Source organism: Lepidochelys kempii, chromosome 5, assembly GCF_965140285.1.
Source record: "Lepidochelys kempii isolate rLepKem1 chromosome 5, rLepKem1.hap1, whole genome shotgun sequence".
Classification (NCBI taxonomy): domain Eukaryota; kingdom Metazoa; phylum Chordata; order Testudines; family Cheloniidae; genus Lepidochelys; species Lepidochelys kempii.
The window spans coordinates 126,734,756-126,753,106 of NC_136384.1; the positions used below are offsets into that span (position 1 = coordinate 126,734,756).

General features: G+C 44.3%; 1 long non-coding RNA gene across 2 annotated transcripts in view; it reads right to left on the minus strand.

Moving 5' to 3' along the window:
* Positions 1–466: 466 nt before the first annotated feature.
* Positions 467–18,351, minus strand: part of LOC140911835 (uncharacterized) — a 108,945-nt gene continuing 91,060 nt past the window's right edge. Inside the window, exons 3-4 of one of the 2 annotated variants that reach the window (XR_012159145.2) lie at positions 2,422–3,143; positions 467–539 (exon numbers count right to left, since the gene is read on the minus strand). This is a non-coding gene — a long non-coding RNA (uncharacterized LOC140911835). Of the gene's footprint in view, positions 540–2,301; positions 3,144–18,351 lie in introns of those variants that run through there. The other variant, XR_012159144.2, reaches the window with a different exon arrangement.

Below are 18,351 nucleotides of genomic sequence, written 5' to 3' on the forward strand. Positions count from 1 at the left end.
ACCTTGTTCGTGAAGACAGAGGCAAAGAAAGCATTGAGTACATGAGCTTTTTCCACATCCTCTGTCACTAGGTTGCCTCCCTCATTCATTAAGGGGCCCACACTTTCCTTGGCTTTCTTCTTGTTGCCAACATACCTGAAGAAACCCTTCTTGTTACTCTTAACATCTCTTGCTAGCTGCAGCTCCAGGTGCGATTTGGCCCTCCTAATTTCATTCCTACATGCCCGAGCAATATTTTTATACTCTTCCCCGGTCATATGTCCAACCTTCCACTTCTTGTAAGCTTCTTTTTTATGCTTAAGATCCGCTAGGATTTCACCGTTAAGCCAAGCTGGTCGCCTGCCATATTTACTATTCTTTCGATACATCGGGATGGTTTGTCTCTGTAACCTCAACAGGGATTCCTTGAAATACAGCCAGTTTTCAGTGGGGGTCCAGGCTGGTGAGGGTGCCATCTGTGTGACCCCATATCAGGATCGAAACTGGGCAGGAGATGGTTTTCCCCTGAATGTTTTCAAAAGTTTGAAATCTTTTTCTACCTTGAATTGGAGAAAAAAGTTGAAATCTTGAAAACTTTGCAAACTAAAAAAAGATTTATCTGTTTGTTTCAGGCCAATTGAAACATTCATTTTGATTTTCACCTCTTTCTTTTTTAATCTAATTTTAGTCTAATTGGCTTAAACTTTGAAACAAACTCATTTTGAACAGGAAAAGCAAAATTTAAGTTTTCAAAATGTCAAAACCATTTCAAAAGACATATTTTGACAATTTTGAAACTTTTTCTCTCTCTTTTTTCGAGTTTGGAAATTCATTGAAACCAAACCTGTTTTTCAAACAGTTTTAGTTTCAGTGAATCAGCACATTTAGACGAAAAAATGATTTGTTGAAAAATTCCAAACCAGCTGTCGTCAGGATCAGAGTCTTAAATGGTATTTTCCAGTTATTAGTGATTGTTGATTGGTGATTAGTTTTGAGTAAGATGGCTGGGTCAAGTGAGATGACAAGATATGGGATATGTTGGCCAGAGAGTACAAGAACAAGTAGTCAGAGGATAAAGACCACAAGGGCGACCTAGAAAAAGGTGGTTCGAGGTACCAAAGGCAGACATGAAGAAGGCTAGTGTCCGCTTGGAAGACACACTTGGCAAGAATTCTTGGAGATCAAGAACAAGAGCCGCTGTTGACATGACAAGTCGAAGAAGTGTGGTGATAAGTTTCACAAGGAGACCTAGTCAGTGCTGTTGGTGGCTCATCACTTGGGATTTTCAAATGCCTCTATGGGATTAGGAGCACAAGTCCTACCAAAAGTCAGAGACTTGTGCTCCAAAATCACATAAGAGCTTTGAAAATCACACCTACAGTCACATAAGTAATAATTAGAATAACAAGGTCAGGTTCTGATCCTCTGACTCATCTTGAATAGCACCTTCCTCTGCAAATAATCCCCTCAAAGTCAATGGGACTGATCCAGAGAGAGGGGCTTGTGACCTGGTGTGCCTGGGGCAGCTCTCATTGGAAATGCCAAGGTCAGGGAAGTCTGCAAAAGGGAGAGCCAATATTCCCAAGACTGGTGGGTAACACTGAAGTTAAACTCCCCAAACAGTCTCAAACTGTGTTTCTGATCCCCACCCTGGTTATCAAGAAGCAAAAATAAAGGAATCACACAGCCCCCTTATTGCATTCCAGTTCTCTGGCTCTCAGTCAGCACATAGGTCCAGTACAGTGAGAAGTTATTTTAAAACTCTACTCACTGTACAAAATGTTCTTCTGACCCCAAAGGGCCAGCCATATTGCCAGGTCAGTATTAGGTTGGAAATACCACCCAAAATACCATGCGCTGCCAGTCAATCCTTTAGTGTCTATCAAGGTTCCTTCCTCACTCTGAACTCTAGGATACAGATGTGGGGACCTGCATGAAAACCCCCTAAGCTTATTTTTACCAGCTTAGGTTAAAACTTCCCCAAGGTACAAACTTTTGCCCTTGGACTTTATTGCTGCCACTACCAAGCGACTAACAGATATATAACCGGGAAAGAGCCCACTTGGAAACGTCTTTCCCCCCCAAAAAATCCTCCCCAAACCCTACACCCCCTTTCCTGGGGAAAGCTTAATAAAAATGCTCACCAATTTGCATAGGTGAACACAGACCCAAACCCTTGGATCTTAAGAACAATGAAAAAGCATTCAGTTCTTAAAAGAAGAATTTTAATTGAAGAAAAAAAGTAAAAGAATCACCTCTGTAAAATCAGGATGGTAAATACCTTACAGGGTAATTAGATTCAAAACATAGAGAATCCCTCTAGGCAAAATCTTAAGTTACAAAAAGACACAAAAACAGGAATACACATTCCATTTAGCACAGCTATTTTATCAGCCATTTAAACAAAACAGAATCTAATGCATATCTAGCTAGATTACTTACTAAGTTCTAAGTCTCCATTCCTTTTCTGTTCCCGGCAAAAGCATCACACAGACAGAGAGAGCCTTTGTTTCTCCCCCCTCCAACTTTGAAAATATCTTGTCTCCTCATTGGTCATTTTGGTCAGGTGCCAGCGAGGTTATTCTAGCTTCTTAACCCTTTACAGGTGAAAGGGTTTTTCCTCTGGCCAGGAGGGATTTTAAAGGTGTTTACCCTTCCCTTTATATTTATGACAGTGTCTAAAACTAAAGGTTTATTATAAAGAAAAAAAAAGAACAAGAAGAGAGTTGTTAAATGGTAAAGCAATGACATGCATACAAAGACTTCAAAGTCCATATATATCAGGTTCTTAGCAGTATTAATGAGTCTGCTGGCTTGAAAGTCCCTCTGGACCACATCCACAGCTTGGAGGAGTCATTCAGTCCTTTGTTCAGAGCTTTGGTTTATAGAAAAGTTATTCCGGAGGTAAGAAGCAGGATTGAGGACAAAATGGCGATGATGCAGCTGCCTTTTATAGTCTTTTTCCATGTGGCTTGTACTTCCTGTGTCCCAAACACAAGCTGCACAGCACATGGCATGGAAAAGCCTTAGAGTTCTGTCCACCGGCATGCCCCTGCATGTCTTGCTGACTCATAAGACGTAGTCCCTGGCATTTCAATGGGTTCATTGTACCGCTGATGGCTCCTGATGAGACATCGAACAGGCTAGGCAGTGTTGATGCCAATCTGTTTGGAGGACAGAAACACAGCACAAGTTTGGAAATACAAATATACCATACATAACTATAACTCACAATACAAAGGTGATACAAACATATTAACAAGATCATCATACTTGGCAAATCATAACATTTTTGCAGATACCTCACACAGCATATCTGGCACAATTCATTGCAATTTTATAATATTGATATCAACAGTATCATAAAGTGTCTCTCATATTCCATACAGTGTCACAGGGCTATCCAGTGTGAGTAGGGGGATCTGAATCCGGCCCTTGGTTTTTAATGGAAAATGCCAAGATAAGGCTAAATCTCACACTCGATCCGTGATGTAATTTGACCTCATCTTTTGCCCATCTCTTTTCAATATGATTTATTTTCCTGTATGTTAATTTTGATGATCAAAAGAGTAAGTGCCTCCACTCAGCAAATTCCATTACTTGGATTTCACTTTTTAATGTCCACCTTTAATTTTCTATGGATGACTTTTCTATTTGCACATGCTTGTAAATCTTGCTCGTTTGCGAGTAGCCTTCTGTCACATTTGAAGTTAAATTGTGTTTAGATCATCTCCACTGCTGGATGAGCTGTGGCCAGTCCAGTGACTCTAACAAATTAGCAAGATCTTATTTGTATGCTCAGCTGCACTTTGTTTTAATCATGTTTATGCTCTAATATGTGTAAAATTTGCTGGCCCTTGTCCCTGAATATCCGTGGTATCTGCAACTACTTGAGCTCAACATTAGTTCTGTTTGCACATATTAAATTCTAATGTATTTTCCTAGTGTGTTTTCAGATTTCGATTACTGCCTACACTGTCCTATATTGCTTTGGCTGTAGCTCAGATGTCTTTATAAATGACACAACTGATTGCTGAGCAGAGCTCTGATTTCTGAGACCCTTTCCTGCAGAAACATGTCAAAACAGAATAAACCAGTAATTTTATATTTTAAAAAAAAATCCAACATTCTATTATTTACCTGTTTCTCCTGTGTTATTTACTTCAGGAGGAGAGAAACAAACAGAGTTAGAATTCTTACATAGTCTATTAAGGACTCCGTTGCAATGTTTCCTCCCGAGCAAGGGCTTGAAACCTGATGTTTGGACCAAATTCCAGTTGGAATGGATTACATTCTGCCTGTGTGAATTCCCCCGCACAGTATGGATGGGATGAGATAGCCCTGCACTTCCTGCCCTAGGTTGTTTGGCTAGGCTGATGTGCATAATTAAACAGCTGCCAAATTCCACTGCAGGCCACATTTCAGTTGAAGTGATCCTTCTATTCCGTAGAGTGCAATGGAAAGTTCATCATTAAGAAGTCAACATTTGTCACCTGTCACCATGCAGCGATACCTCAAATCACCCCCGAGTTTATTTTCCAGCTACATCTTATAGAATCATAGAATATCAGGGTTGGAAGAGACCTCAGGAGGTCATCTAGTCCAACCCCCTGCTCAAAGCAGGACCAATCCCCAATTAAATCATCCCAGCCAGGGCTTTGTCAAGCCTGACCTTAAAAACTTCTAAGGAAGGAGATTCTACCACCTTCCTAGGTAACGCACTCCAGTGTTTCACCACCCTCCTAGGGAAAAAGTTTTTCCTAATATCCAACCTAAACCTCCCCCACTGCAACTTGAGACCATTACTCCTTGTCCTGTCATCTTCTACCACTGAGAATAGTCTAGAACCATCCTCTTTGGAACCACCACTCAGGTAGTTGAAAGCAGCTATCAAATCTCCCCTCATTCTTCTCTTCTGCAGACTAAACAATCCCAGTTCCCTCAGCCGCTCCTCATAAGTCATGTGTTCCAGACCCCTAATCATTTTTGTTGCCCTTCGCTGGACTCTCTCCAATTTATCCACATCCTTCTTGTAGTGTGGGGCCCAAAACTGGACACAGTACTCCAGATGAGGCCTCACCAATGTCGAATAGAGGGGAATGATTACGTCCCTCGATCTGCTTGCTATGCCCCTACTTATACATCCCAAAATGCCATTGGCCTTCTTGGCAACGAGGGCACACTGTTGACTCATATCCAGCTTCTCGTCCACTGTCACCCCTAGGTCCTTTTCCGCAGAACTGCTGCCTAGCCATTCGGTCCCTAGTCTGTAGCGGTGCATTGGATTCTTCCGTCCTAAGTGCAGGACCCTGCACTTATCCTTGTTGAACCTCATCAGATTTCTTTTGGCCCAATCCTCCAATTTGTCTAGGTCCGTCTGTATCCTATCTCTACTTGCCACCATATCTACCTCTCCTCCTAGTTTAGTATCATCTGCAAACTTGCTGAGGGTGCAATCCACACCATCCTCCAGATCATTTATGAAGATATTGAACAAAACCGGCCCCAGGACCGACCCCTGGGGCACTCCACTTGACACCGGCTGCCAACTAGACATGGAGCCATTGATCACTACCCGTTGAGCCCGACAATCTAGCCAACTTTCTACCCACCTTATAGTGCATTCATCCAGCCCATACTTCTTTAACTTGCTGACAAGAATACTGTGGGAGACCATGTCAAAAGCTTTGCTAAAGTCAAGAAACAATACATCCACTGCTTTCCCTTCATCCACAGAACCAGTAATCTCATCATAGAAGGCGATTAGATTAGTCAGGCATGACCTTCCCTTGGTGAATCCATGCTGACTGTTCCTGATCACTTTCCTCTTGTGTAAGTACTTCAGGATAGATTCCTTGAGGACCTGCTCCATGATTTTTCCGGGGACTGAAGTGAGGCTGACTGGCCTGTAGTTCCCAGGATCCTCCTTCTTCCCTTTTTTAAAGATTGGCACTACATTAGCCTTTTTCCAGTCATCCGGGACTTCCCCCATTCGCCACGAGTTTTCAAAGATAATGGCCAATGGCTCTGCAATCACAGCTGCCAATTCCTTTAGCACTCTCGGATGCAACGCATCCAGCCCCATGGACTTGTGCACATCCAGCTTTTCTAAATAGTCCCTAACCACCTCATTCTGTTGGCCACCTACTCCCCATGCTGTGGCTGGCCACCTACTCCCCATGCTGTGTTGCCCAGCGTAGCAGTCTGGGAGCTGACCTTGTTCGTGAAGACAGAGGCAAAGAAAGCATTGAGTACATTAGCTTTTTCCACATCCTCTGTCACTAGGTTGCCTCCCTCATTTAGTAAGGGGCCCACACTTTCCTTGGCTTTCTTCTTGTTGCCAACATACCTGAAGAAACTCTTCTTGTTACTCTTAACATCTCTTGCTAGCTGCAGCTCCAGGTGTGATTTGGCCCTCCTGATTTCATTCCTACATGCCCGAGCAATATTTTTATACTCTTCCCTGGTCATCTGTCCAATCTTCCACTTCTTGTAAGCTTCTTTTTTATGTTTAAGATCCGCAAGGATTTCACCGTTAAGCCAAGCTGGTCGCCTGCCATATTTACTATTCTTTCGACACATCGGGATGGTTTGTCCCTGTAAGCTCAATAGGGATTCCTTGAAATACAGCCAGCTCTCCTGGACTCCTTTCCCCCTCATGTTATTCCCCCAGGGGATCCTACCCATCAGTTCCCTGACGGAGTCAAAGTCTGCTTTCCTGAAGTCCAGGGTCCGTATTCTGCTGCTTACCTTTCTTCCCTGTGTCAGGTTTCTGAACTCGACCAACTCATGGTCACTGCCTCCCAGATTCCCATCCACTTTTGCTTCCCCTACTAATTCTTCCCGGTTTGTGAGCAGCAGGTCAAGAAAAGCTCCCCCCCAGTTGGCTCCTCCAGCACTTGCACCAGGAAATTGTCCCCTACATTTTGCAAAAACTTCCTGGATTGTCTATGCACCGCTGTAGTGCTCTCCCAGCAGATATCAGGATGATTAAAGTCGCCCATGAGAACCAGGGCGTGCGATCTACTAGCTTCTGCAAGTTGCCGGAAGAAAGCCTCATCCACCTCATCCCCCTGGTCCGGTGGTCTATAACAGACTCCCACCACTACATCACTCTTGTTGCTCACACTTCTAAACTTAATCCAGAGACACTCAGGTTTTTCTGCAGTTTCGTACCAGAGCTCTGAGCAGTCATACTGCTCCCTTACATACAGTGCTACTCCCCGACCTTTTCTGCCCTGCCTGTCCTTCCTGAACAGTTTATAACCATCCATGACAGTACTCCAGTCATGTGAGTTATCCCACCAAGTCTCTGTTATTCCAATCACGTCATAATTCCTTGACATCACCAGGACCTCCAGTTCTCCCTGCTTGTTTCCAAGGCTTTGTGCATTTGTATATAGGCACTTGAGATAACCTGCTGATCGCCCCTCATTCTCAGTATGAGGTAGGAGCCCTCCCCTCACAGATGTTCCTGCCTGTGCTTCCTCCCGGCTTGCCCACTTGCCTCAGGGCTTTGGTCTCCTTCCCCCGGTGAACCTAGTTTAAAGCCCTCCTCACTAGGTTAGCCAGCCTGCTCGCAAAGATGCTCTTCCCTTTCTTCGTTAGGTGGAGCCCATCTCTGCCCATCCCATGGTCAAAGAATCCAAAGCCTTCTCTCTGACACCACCTGCGTAGCCATTCGTTGACTTCCACGATTCGACGGTCCCTACCCCGGCCTTTTCCTTCCACGGGGAGGATGGAAGAGACCACCACTTGCGCCTCAAACTCCTTTATCCTTCTTCCCAGAGCCACGTAGTCTGCAGTGATCTGCTCAAGGTCATTCTTGGCAGTATCATTGGTGCCCACGTGGAGAAGCAGGAAGGGGTAGCGATCCGAGGGCTTGATGAGTCTCGGCAGTCTCTCCATCACATTGCAAATCTTAGCCCCTGGCAAGCAGCAGACTTCTCTGTTTTCCCGGTCAGGGCGGCAGATAGATGACTCAGTCCCCTTGAGGAGGGAGTCCCTGACCACCACCACCCACCTCCTTCTCTTGGGAGTGGTGGTCGTGGAACCCCCAACCTCAGGACAGCGCATCTCATGCCTTTCAACCAGCGGAGTCTCCTTCTGCTTTCTCCCCCCAGACGTATCATCTGGTCCACTCTCCGCAATGGTACCTGTGGAGAGAACATGAAAGCGGTTAGTTACCTGTGTCTGCGTTGCTGGTACCTGGACATTCCTCTTCTTCTTCTGGAGGTCACATGTTGCCACGCTTCTTCACTGGCCTCTTGGCTCCGCTGTGCAACCTGCTCTAAATCTTTAGAGCTTTGTGCCCATAGAAGCATATCCTGACTTTTGTCCACTACACTATAAGCGAAGGGTGTGATTCCTGCGCTCGTGTACACATGCTCATGGTAGCTGCCCTCAAACTAGTGTGAGTATAAATAGCCATGTAATCATAGTAGCAGGGGTAGCAGCAGCAAAGGCATGGCTTAGAGGGGGTACATACCCATCCGTTTGAGGTGGGTTTTTCAGCATGGCTGGGCCATGTGGGATGGCTTCTGAAAGCCAGCAATAGTCAGTGTAAGCAATGCAGTGTCTATACTGATACTGCATCGACCTAACTACATCATGGAGTTGCAGTTATGAAGTCAGCAGAGCAGGCGAGTTACATTGGCGAGAGTGAAATTTTAGTGTAGATACTCACATGGTTAGGTTGTTGTAAGCTGCCTTGTGTCAGTTTAACTCTGGCCCTAAACCAAATGGTGCCCCCGGTGAAGAGCATCTTCAGCGCGCCCCCCTCCATTTGTTAAATTTTTGGATACCTTACAGCACCCTGAGCCCAGCGCCCCCAAAGCCTGGCACCCTAGGCAGTCACCTGGGTCGCCTGCCCCTAAATCCAGCCCTGTCAGTAGTGTACACCAGGGCTTATACTCATGCTAACTATCCTCATTGAGAGCTAGCATGAGTTATGAGTACATGAGCCTGGGAATCACACCCCTAGCTCATAGTGCGGATGTAGCCTTACATAGAAGCTATGCATTCTACCTGCCTGATAACCACAAATAGCTGATGGCTTTTTATTAGAACTGGGCAAATAAATGATTTTTCCATTAGGAGCTGAACTGAAAAACCAAAACAAATAAATTTCAGTTCAGTTCAAACAAAAATGGGACTTTTTCAATTTTTCTCACAGAAATGAAAAACCAAAAAAAATCATTTGGGGTTGAATTAAATTTTTCAGTTGACCCAAAATGAATCTTTTAAATAAATATTGCTGAATTTCTAAACAAAACATTGTTGCAAAATGAAAAGTCAAACATTTTAATTCAAAGTGATCAAAACAAACCATTTTGACTTTTTTTTGCGGGGAAACAAAACTGTTTTGTTATCAGCCAAAACTCTGCCAAATTTGACCCAAATTCACAAATAGTTTCAGTGCCCCCCAAAATGCATTTTTTGGGGAATTTACCATTTGCCAAAAAAATGCACCCAGATCTACTTTTTACTGGCTTTTGGGGTAACTTGTAAGCATGTTGGGATTGCCATGGGTGAAAAGTGCTAAATAATTGCACAATCGTCCAATCCGTATGTTTCCCTATATATGTTGATTGTTGTGACAAATAAGAAATTGTTGGCATCCATAGATATTTTATTTCTACAGCAAGGCAGGAACTCCATTTAGATCCATGTGCTTTTTTGAACTGGCACTTGTTCCTCCAGGAACGGTACATGTAAGTCGTCTTAAAATCTGCTTAGGTGGCCTGGCCTTTTATTCCATATAATACCTACTCTGCACTTAAGGAAATTTCACCTAAATTCCTCTGCAGACTGACCCTGACATACTATAGCTTAAGTGCTTGTAACTGACAGAAGCTTAAATAGACTTGTGGCATGCACAGCCCATTCTCTGTTCCTTTCAGGATCTTACGTATTTCAATAATCTCCCCCTTGGTGAAGAATGCAGACATGGTTTCAATAACTTTTAGAAATAGCTCAGATCCTTCACTGCCTGACACACGGTGAGGGCTCTTTGCTGCAGCTTCCCTGACTTTTTAGGTAATATTTTTCCCTTTTGTGAACAGAATATATACACAATATTCTGAATATAGGCTCATTTGTCCCGTGTACAGGACTGGGATATTTCTGAGGGTTTTCTAGGATCATTCTGGTTTCCCCCAATCAATGCTTAGTGTCATACTAAGCTGTATGTCCCGGTGTGGCCTGGTACCTACCTTCCTTGGGCACTTTTCAAAATCCCAGCCCTCCAGATCCCATTATTTTTAGGGCAAGATGTTTCTCCTTCACCCGTACATTGGTATGTTGCCTTGTAACGTGAGCCCATTGTAGTCAACAAAGGTTCTTCCATTAATTTAACTCGGTGTTTGTTAACATTAATGCCTAGCTCTGACATAGCCCTTTTCAGCAGCAGAATGCAAAGGCTTTACAAAGATCAGTATCATTATCTCCATTTTATAGATGGGGAAACTGGGGGTGGGGGGAAGTGACTTGCCCAAAGTCACCCAGCAGGCCAGTGCAGAGCCGGGAACAGAACCAGCATCTTCTGCCTTCCAGTTTAGTGATCTCTCCACCAGGCAAAACTGCTTCTAATCCCAGGCCCTAGCACAACTGAGAGAGCCAAAATTACTCTCACCCATAACAAGCTGAGCTCTTTTTCCCCCCACCACTAGAAACAGAGGCAGGTTCAGGATGGTTTAGGGATGAAGTCTGGGTTGAGCTCTCATGTTATCCAAACCATCTCTGCCTAATTCCCTCATACATATATGTATTAAATTTACAGCCTTTGCTTTGTTTTGCAATCTTTTGTAACTGACTTAATTAACAATAGCATACATAAAAGGCACTGAGGAAATAGAGGAAATCAGATAAACACCAACAAACAATAGAATTGAATGTAGCTTCCATGGAGGAATCATCAGGGTGAGAACGTTTAATACTATATCAAACCAAGTTAATTGAGTGTGAAAGATAATTATGATGAAAGGGGTGATGGCACTGAGCAAAGATCATCATCCATATAGCTTCAAAAACATGTTTTTAAAAGGATAAATGTCAAATGAAATCCAGTTGGAGAGTCTAAGGGCCCATCAGGAACTAATCCTAAAATTAAATCTCTTTCTCAAGATAAAGTATCTGGGACTTTGATTATTAAGGGTAGACTGTACCCTGGTCTTCTACAACTAAGTAAAGGCACCCCCTAGCTTGCTTGGTCTATCTGGATTTTGGCTCCAACATTGGTGTAGAACACAGCCTCGGCTTTCAGGACAATCTGCCCCCTGTGAGAAAGTGGGCAGGGAGAGAACAGGTAGTGGGTGAGGCTGGGCTCCACCCCCTCACTCCCTGGCTAGAGCTGGTGGCTAGGTGTCAGGTTACATTTCTTTGCTGTTGTTCTGCAGATCTAAAGGGAATCCTGGGCGTGTTCTCCTCTGAACCACTCCTTTGGATGGCCCGCATTCATGCAGAGGGCTAGAGATCCACCCATAGCACAGAATCCAGAGGATGATGGCTTTAGTTCTCTTAAGCTTATAAAACCTCTCCGGATTTTACAGAGTGCAAAGACAAGATTTTTTCTTGCATATTACAAGCACCAAGAAGAAGACGAAGAAGAAATAAATGAATTGAAATGCCTGATATAAATTTAGATTAGATAATGTAGGTAGACGGGTGTGTGTAGATAGATATTCTGTATGGATAGAGGGTAAGGCGCTGATCCTGCATTTTGTTGTGCTCAGTGGACTTCAGCACTCTGCCTATGGGTTGCTCATTGCACAGAGTAAGGCTGGCAAGATCAGACTCCAAGTTCCATAGCTATAAAATTACAGGGCATGCAATTTGGAAATATAAATTGTTCTCGTCCACCTTGGTCTTCCCAGGACACCACGTAGTCACAAATGTTTCCAGTTGATTATTCCTCTAGCATATAAGCTTTCACATTTGAATGTCAAGTAGGGAATTTGTCCAGTGATCAATATTTAATGGGGAGAGGTGCTCCTGGTGCTGTAGAATGCTTTTTATTGCAGCACGTGAGCTATGAAATATTTTGTGCTTTTATTTACTTCTTCTGCAATGCTTGTTGAATTGAAGCCAGATCCTGCCACCCTTACTTGTGTTGAGTAGCATCTTACTCCACATGGTACTGCTCAGTGTGAGTAAAGCTCGCATAATCTGATCCTTAAATATTAATGAAGGCAGACTCAGTATCAGAGTTGCTGTTGTAATTATTCTGCATATAGTCGCCTTCCATCCCCTTGTAGATAGGCAATAGTATTAGTAGTAATACGGCGATGCAGACTCCCAATCACGACCCATGGTGCTAGGCACGCTATAAACACATCGTCAGAGACAGCCCCTTCCAGAAGGAGCTTACATTCTAAATAGGGAGGAGAAAAGATAGGTTAGACATTATAGAGAGGAAATTAATACACCAGGAGGGGGAGCATAAAGCTGAAACACAAATATTGATTGTGAATGCCATCCACTTGGAAACCATTAATGCTGAGAAAGACATAGGTGTGTTGAGGCAAAAAGGCATATGACACCGTAGGGTTCATTTTCAGAAGAGACACATGACAGGCCAGGAAGGTGATAGTTGAAACTGGAACAGGTCTTCAACCAATAAAAAAAATGCACCCCTGATACCACGTGTGAGCAAGAGCATCTACCAGGAGGCTCTACAAACACAGCCCAGTTGTGTAGGCTCCAAGGTTGTTCACTTCCAGGGGGCTGGCTTTATCAACAAGGAAAACACCAAGAAGATATAAAGATCAGCTCCAACTTTCTCCTCTGACTTGACTGCTCCGAGAGCTCCTACCAAAGGACTTGTCAGCCCACACCCTAGATCCTCTGTCCGCACAGAGCCACTCCCACCTCCCTTATATACAGGAGGATTAATGAGCAACCTGCATCAGTACAATCCATTTAACCCATTCCCAGTAAGATCAGCAGGATGTGGGGACAGGGAGGGCAGGTGTTTCAGGCAAAGGCTGTGAGCCTGTTACAAGGAGTTATAAAAAATAACAAGTGGTCATGAGAAGGCAAATCAGACACTCCTCTTTCCCCCAGCCCTCTGCTGTGTCTGGTGTCATTTAGATGAGAAAATCTTTGGGGTGTAGACGCTGAGCTGTATCTTTGTACGGCGATGTGCCTAGCGTGCTACCGGGCACTGTGAAATAATCAGGCAAGCAAAAGCACCCTTTGTAAGACGTGGCACCGGATTGGACAGCCGGTGACGGTGCACAATGCCATTGCCTTGTCACACCTGTGTCAGGAGGACGTGACTCCAGCAGAGAATTTGGCACAGGTTCATAATCATCCCCAGGCCCAAACTACATACTCTTCTGGCAGGCCTTTTACAGGCCTTTCTGCTGCTAGCTGCAGATTCGCAGTGCAAGCTGGGGTTTGGCCTCAGTCGGCAGAGCTGCCTCAGCCCTAGGATTCAGTGGCTTGGGTCTCCCAGTTCCTTGCTGATACATTCTCACGCCAATCCCTAACAGCGTGTCTGTGGTGTGTGGGGGACTTCAGGGGAATGTTAGTGGGAGCGGAAGGAGAAGAAGTGTATTGCGGCTGGGCCGGGCAGGGAGTTCTGTGGGTGTTATTCCACTATATATTTTTGTATGCATATTTTAAAATGAACTCTGTGCCTGGAGCTCTGGACAGATATTTGGGAGAGAGCGAGACAAAGTTAACGGATGTGTTGTGGCGCTCTCTGTTCCCATTGTCTTCGCTCTCACACAGACTGCTCAGTGACCTTCCTTTTGAAGGTACCACCATGTTGCATGCAGCCGTACCATTCACACAGTCCTTCAGCTTAACTACCCCTTCTCCCAAGGGGTGTGGGTGGGGAAAGTCTCTCTGCACAGAGAGCTGCCTTTATCAGGCCCGCCCACCTACCTACTCACTCTCTCTCTCTCTCTCTCTCCTGCTTCCTCCCTTGCCCCTCCTTTCTGTGCTCTTTTATCCAATCCCCTTGTTAATGGGCTAACTAGCTCATTAGCTACTCATTACCCCAACCTGAGCCAGTGACAGGAACTCCTCTCCTTATTCAGGCCTTCCTCAGGGCCTACCTGGTTAAACAGTGGCCAGAGTGTTGGGTCAGTTGCTGATTCCCAGCACCTCTGCCACAGACACGTTCTTCCAGTTCCATCCGCAGGACCTTCAATCCACATTATCTCATGAAGGAAAACACATGGCCTTGATAATGCATCCACTTAACTCCGAGTCACCAGAGCGCACACAAGGCTTCATTCAGTCTGACTCCATCATTGGACACAAAGGACCATGTGCCATGACCTACATACTGTGCAGCTCTTGGCATACATTTGGCACTAGGAACATAGGCACTGCCAGATGGGATCAAACCTGGGGTCCACCTAGTCCAATATGCTCTATCTAACTGTGGCAACACCAGATGCTTCATAGGAAGGTGTGAGAAATCCTGCTGAAGCCAGTAATGGGTTAATCTGCATATCAGAGAAGCTTCTTCCAAACCCTCAATACTACAGGTTGTCTTAGGCCCTAAAACATGGGGGTTTGTGGTTGGGATTTTGAAAGGGGTCTAATGGAGGTCAAGTCAATGGGAATTGGGTGCCTAACTCTTTAGGCTGGATTGCAAAGTCCAGCCAAGATCCTTCCCAAACCTTATATTTTAAACCCCTACTATCATAATTCTGGATGGTCCCAGTGTCCAGGCAAATTTTGGATCCTTTCTGGAACCCTGCCAATGACCTCTTATGGCAGGGAGGTCCCCTGTATAAATGAAACAACAACATGTTAGGGAAGACAGCAGATACAGATCTTCATGCACTGTACATTGGCCATACTGGCCTCCTGAGAGAGACATGGCTGTTACAACATACCTTTATAAGACACCTACAAAGAGCATTAAGGGACAGATTTTTAAAGGTATTTAATTCCCATGGGAGTTAGGAGCCTGAATGCCTTTAAAATTCTGGCCTTATGTGTTAACATTTGCTATATCTGTTCATAAATATCTTTCCCCCAGAAAACCAATAGCGCCACACCAGAGTGAGCAGAATCCCCTTTTGGACATCTCTGCCAAATCCCCAGTGCACTGGAAATTTCATTGTTGCTAGTTTGATGCATTTTAGCCTCTTCTAGAAATAGCTCCCCTTCGAAAATGTAAACAAATAATGCCTCATTTTCTTTCTTCAGCTACAGGTAATCCTGCCGTAACATTCAAACCCATATAAGGCTGCAAATGTCCCAGGATTACACCACATTATGCATGTTGAAGCCAGAATCAATAACTGGTAATAGCAAAGGGTCATACATGAAATCTGAAGACATACTGAGACTAGTTTAATAAGGTTTGTGCAACAGCTTCACTTGAGGAATTTCAAGATGTAACACAAAAGCGGCTGCCTGCGGAGAGGTCCAATATAAACAAGCCACTCCTCTCCCTGAAACTGAGTTTATTAGCTTGGAGAGCTGTAGTCTAAGGAGCAGGAGAATATTTTTGGAATGCTCTCAATTAAGTGACAATCTAATATCCTCAGACTCGCAGCAGACAGCAGGGAAAGCTTCAAATGAAAAACCCTCCTGATAATAAATGTGTCATCAGGCAGGTCTTTGGGCAGGTAGGCTTCATGGCTGACTCTATCATTGCTCTTTGAGTGGGCTCTACAGAACAATGTGGTAAGTATGTCTATGTCTATGTTAACACTTGTCAGAGTATAATCTTAGGGTCTGTGCTACCAGTAACAAGCAATTTCCAAACACAAATTGACATAGAAGACCCCCAAACTATGGGGCCTATTCTTCCACGCTATTGGGTCTGGAAGAACAACCTGGGAGCCTGGCTCTGAGATGGGAAAACTGAATCTGCCCATGTGCACTCCAAAGCTCTGGCTTTATGTGGGTGGAGTGGATTTTACCTATAACAGGTAAAACATTCCAGCCCCAAAGTGCATGTCTCTAAGGGACATTTGATTCTTTATTGCAATTACACTGGCCTTTTTGGCACATGATATGAAATCACAAAAGAAACCATAGGATCATTAGTATAAGAAATGGTCTTGGAATGGTCATGGAGTCGTAATTTTCTTGTGTTTTGGGCCAATGTTGTGCAGAATGTTTTGTGCCTGCTTTGCGGGAAGGGGGATGCATCTTAACAAAATGTGTCAAGTATCAGAGAGGTGGCCGTGTTAGTCTGGATCTGTAAAAGCAGCAAAGAGTCCTGTGGCACCTTATAGACTAACAGACGTATTGGAGCGTATTCGTGGGTGAATACCCACTTCGTCGGATGTATGTAGTGGAAATTTCCAGAGGCAGGTGTAAATGTGCAAGCAAAATGTGGTGCAACATACTTAATACACACACCTCCGGTGTTGGACATGACCAGGTGTCTACTTCTCTATGATGTCTTCACAGTAATCAGTAGCCACTAAATGATGCTATATTTGACTGATGTACCAGGTGAACTCAGCTGCTAGGATTCAGTGCGTGTTGAGTTTCTTCAAAGTCTGTTTCAAACAGGCATCAAAGAAATGGACATCACTTAAACTAACACGATACGCAACCTTTTCCTTTCCAGTAATTCTAGAAAAGCTATTAGAGCTGGTCAGAATGTTTCATGTAAAATACTTTAATGACAAAAATGGCTTTTTTGACAAATCATGAATGTTTCTGTGGGAAATGTCTGGCTTTTGACTAAATTTGAGGTGTTTTGTTGAAAATGAAAATAATTTTTTTAAAAAATGTAATTGGGCTTCAGCAACTGAAAATAAAAAAAAAAAGAATCTGTCAGAAACTAAAAAAATTTCATTTGTTTTTTCAACAAAAACCTGCAAATGTTTGATAAAAATTCTTGATGAAAACCAAAACATTTTTCTTTTCTGTCTTGGTTCCCAGGAACAAGAAACTTTCCATGAGCAGATGTGTGATCTGTTTTCAGTTTCTGCTTTAATCAGAGTCAGAGCTGGAGCACTAGCCGCAACAATTGAGGGTTCTGACGCATTTCCAAATGTTTTCAGTTGCTCACAACTTTCAGAAATTTTCAGGCTTTGGGCTGAAATTTTCAAGGCCTGGTCTCTGCTTGGGGGTGAATTTTGTCAGAAATTTGAGTAAAAATGCTTCATCCATCTTCGTGATGATATGGAGTTACAAAACAACAACAAAACCTTTCCACGCTAATAAAATCATTGCGATATTTTTGGACCAGCTCCAGTGCTGGAATGGGTGAGGCTAGAGAGTGAAATTTGGCAAGGGAATAGCTCCTGGATTGGCCAGGTGCCTTGTGCGCTGGTGAAAATGAGTTTGCATTTAGCCAAGTTAAGAGATTTGACAACCAGTTTTGTGTAAAAGTGCAGTAGTTTTGCTTTGAAGGCTGCACTGAGTTGCATGTTGCCAATTCAGACACAGATCAGGGACTCAGAAGTTCTGTTAACCTCATTCCTTGGCCACCTGCACTGTGCATTTAAACCTATGCAACGAATGAGATGGCTCCTGTGCAAATTGTAGCCTGCAAGCATGTCATTAAAGGTAGCCTAATGATCAGGCATGGGGTTGAGGTGGCATGTAACCTTGGCATTTCTTCATTTTGGGGTGCTTGGCTTTGCAGTCTTCACATTCTCTATAGCGAGCATTGTCTCTGAAATTAGATCAGCCTGAGATATGTTTCCTGCCAAGAGACAGTGGCCTTCTCCCCTTCTTCTCCTGCACAAAGTTTTGGAATGCTGGGGGTTTTCTTCTCTTTGGGGGCTGAGAATGGTGAATAGAAACCCTGAGCCTTATTGTCAGTTGTACTTAGGCCTCCTTGCACCATTCTGGCAACATAAAGGGGCCTTAAAGTGTATGGAAGTGGCCCCTGAGAACTTCCCCAGTGCAGGGGGTCCCCCTACCCAGTGTAGGGCTAGTAATAAAGGTGCCCTGCTCCCACGTTGGCATATGGAATTCTCTGTGGCATGTCAGGGATGGCTGGAGTGCACTGCTCTAGCTCTTCTCTGCTTCCAAGGGAGACAAGGGTAGCAGAGGGTAAAGCAGAGCGGTCCTGAGGCTGCTCTAACTTATGCCAGGGGTCAGGTAGGCCCCAGCCCAGCCCCAAAATACAGGATTGCAACAGTGTCTTTACACCCCCAGCGCGGGAGCAAAGGGACTTAGAATCAGCCCCACTAGACTTTACCACCTAGCTGTAGGCCGTGACCAACCCAAGGCCTGGTAGGAAAGCAGCTTGGGGAGAGTATTATGGAATAGTATTCACAGGCACCAGAGCTAAGCTTGAGTCAAATCAAATCAAGGTCCGGGGCCTCCCGACATGGGACTGGAGCATGCCACAGGAGTCACTGTGCAGAGGAGAGCTCCGCACACAAACCACCCCTGCCTGGGCAGTGGAGACAGCCCCTTTCACACTCACAG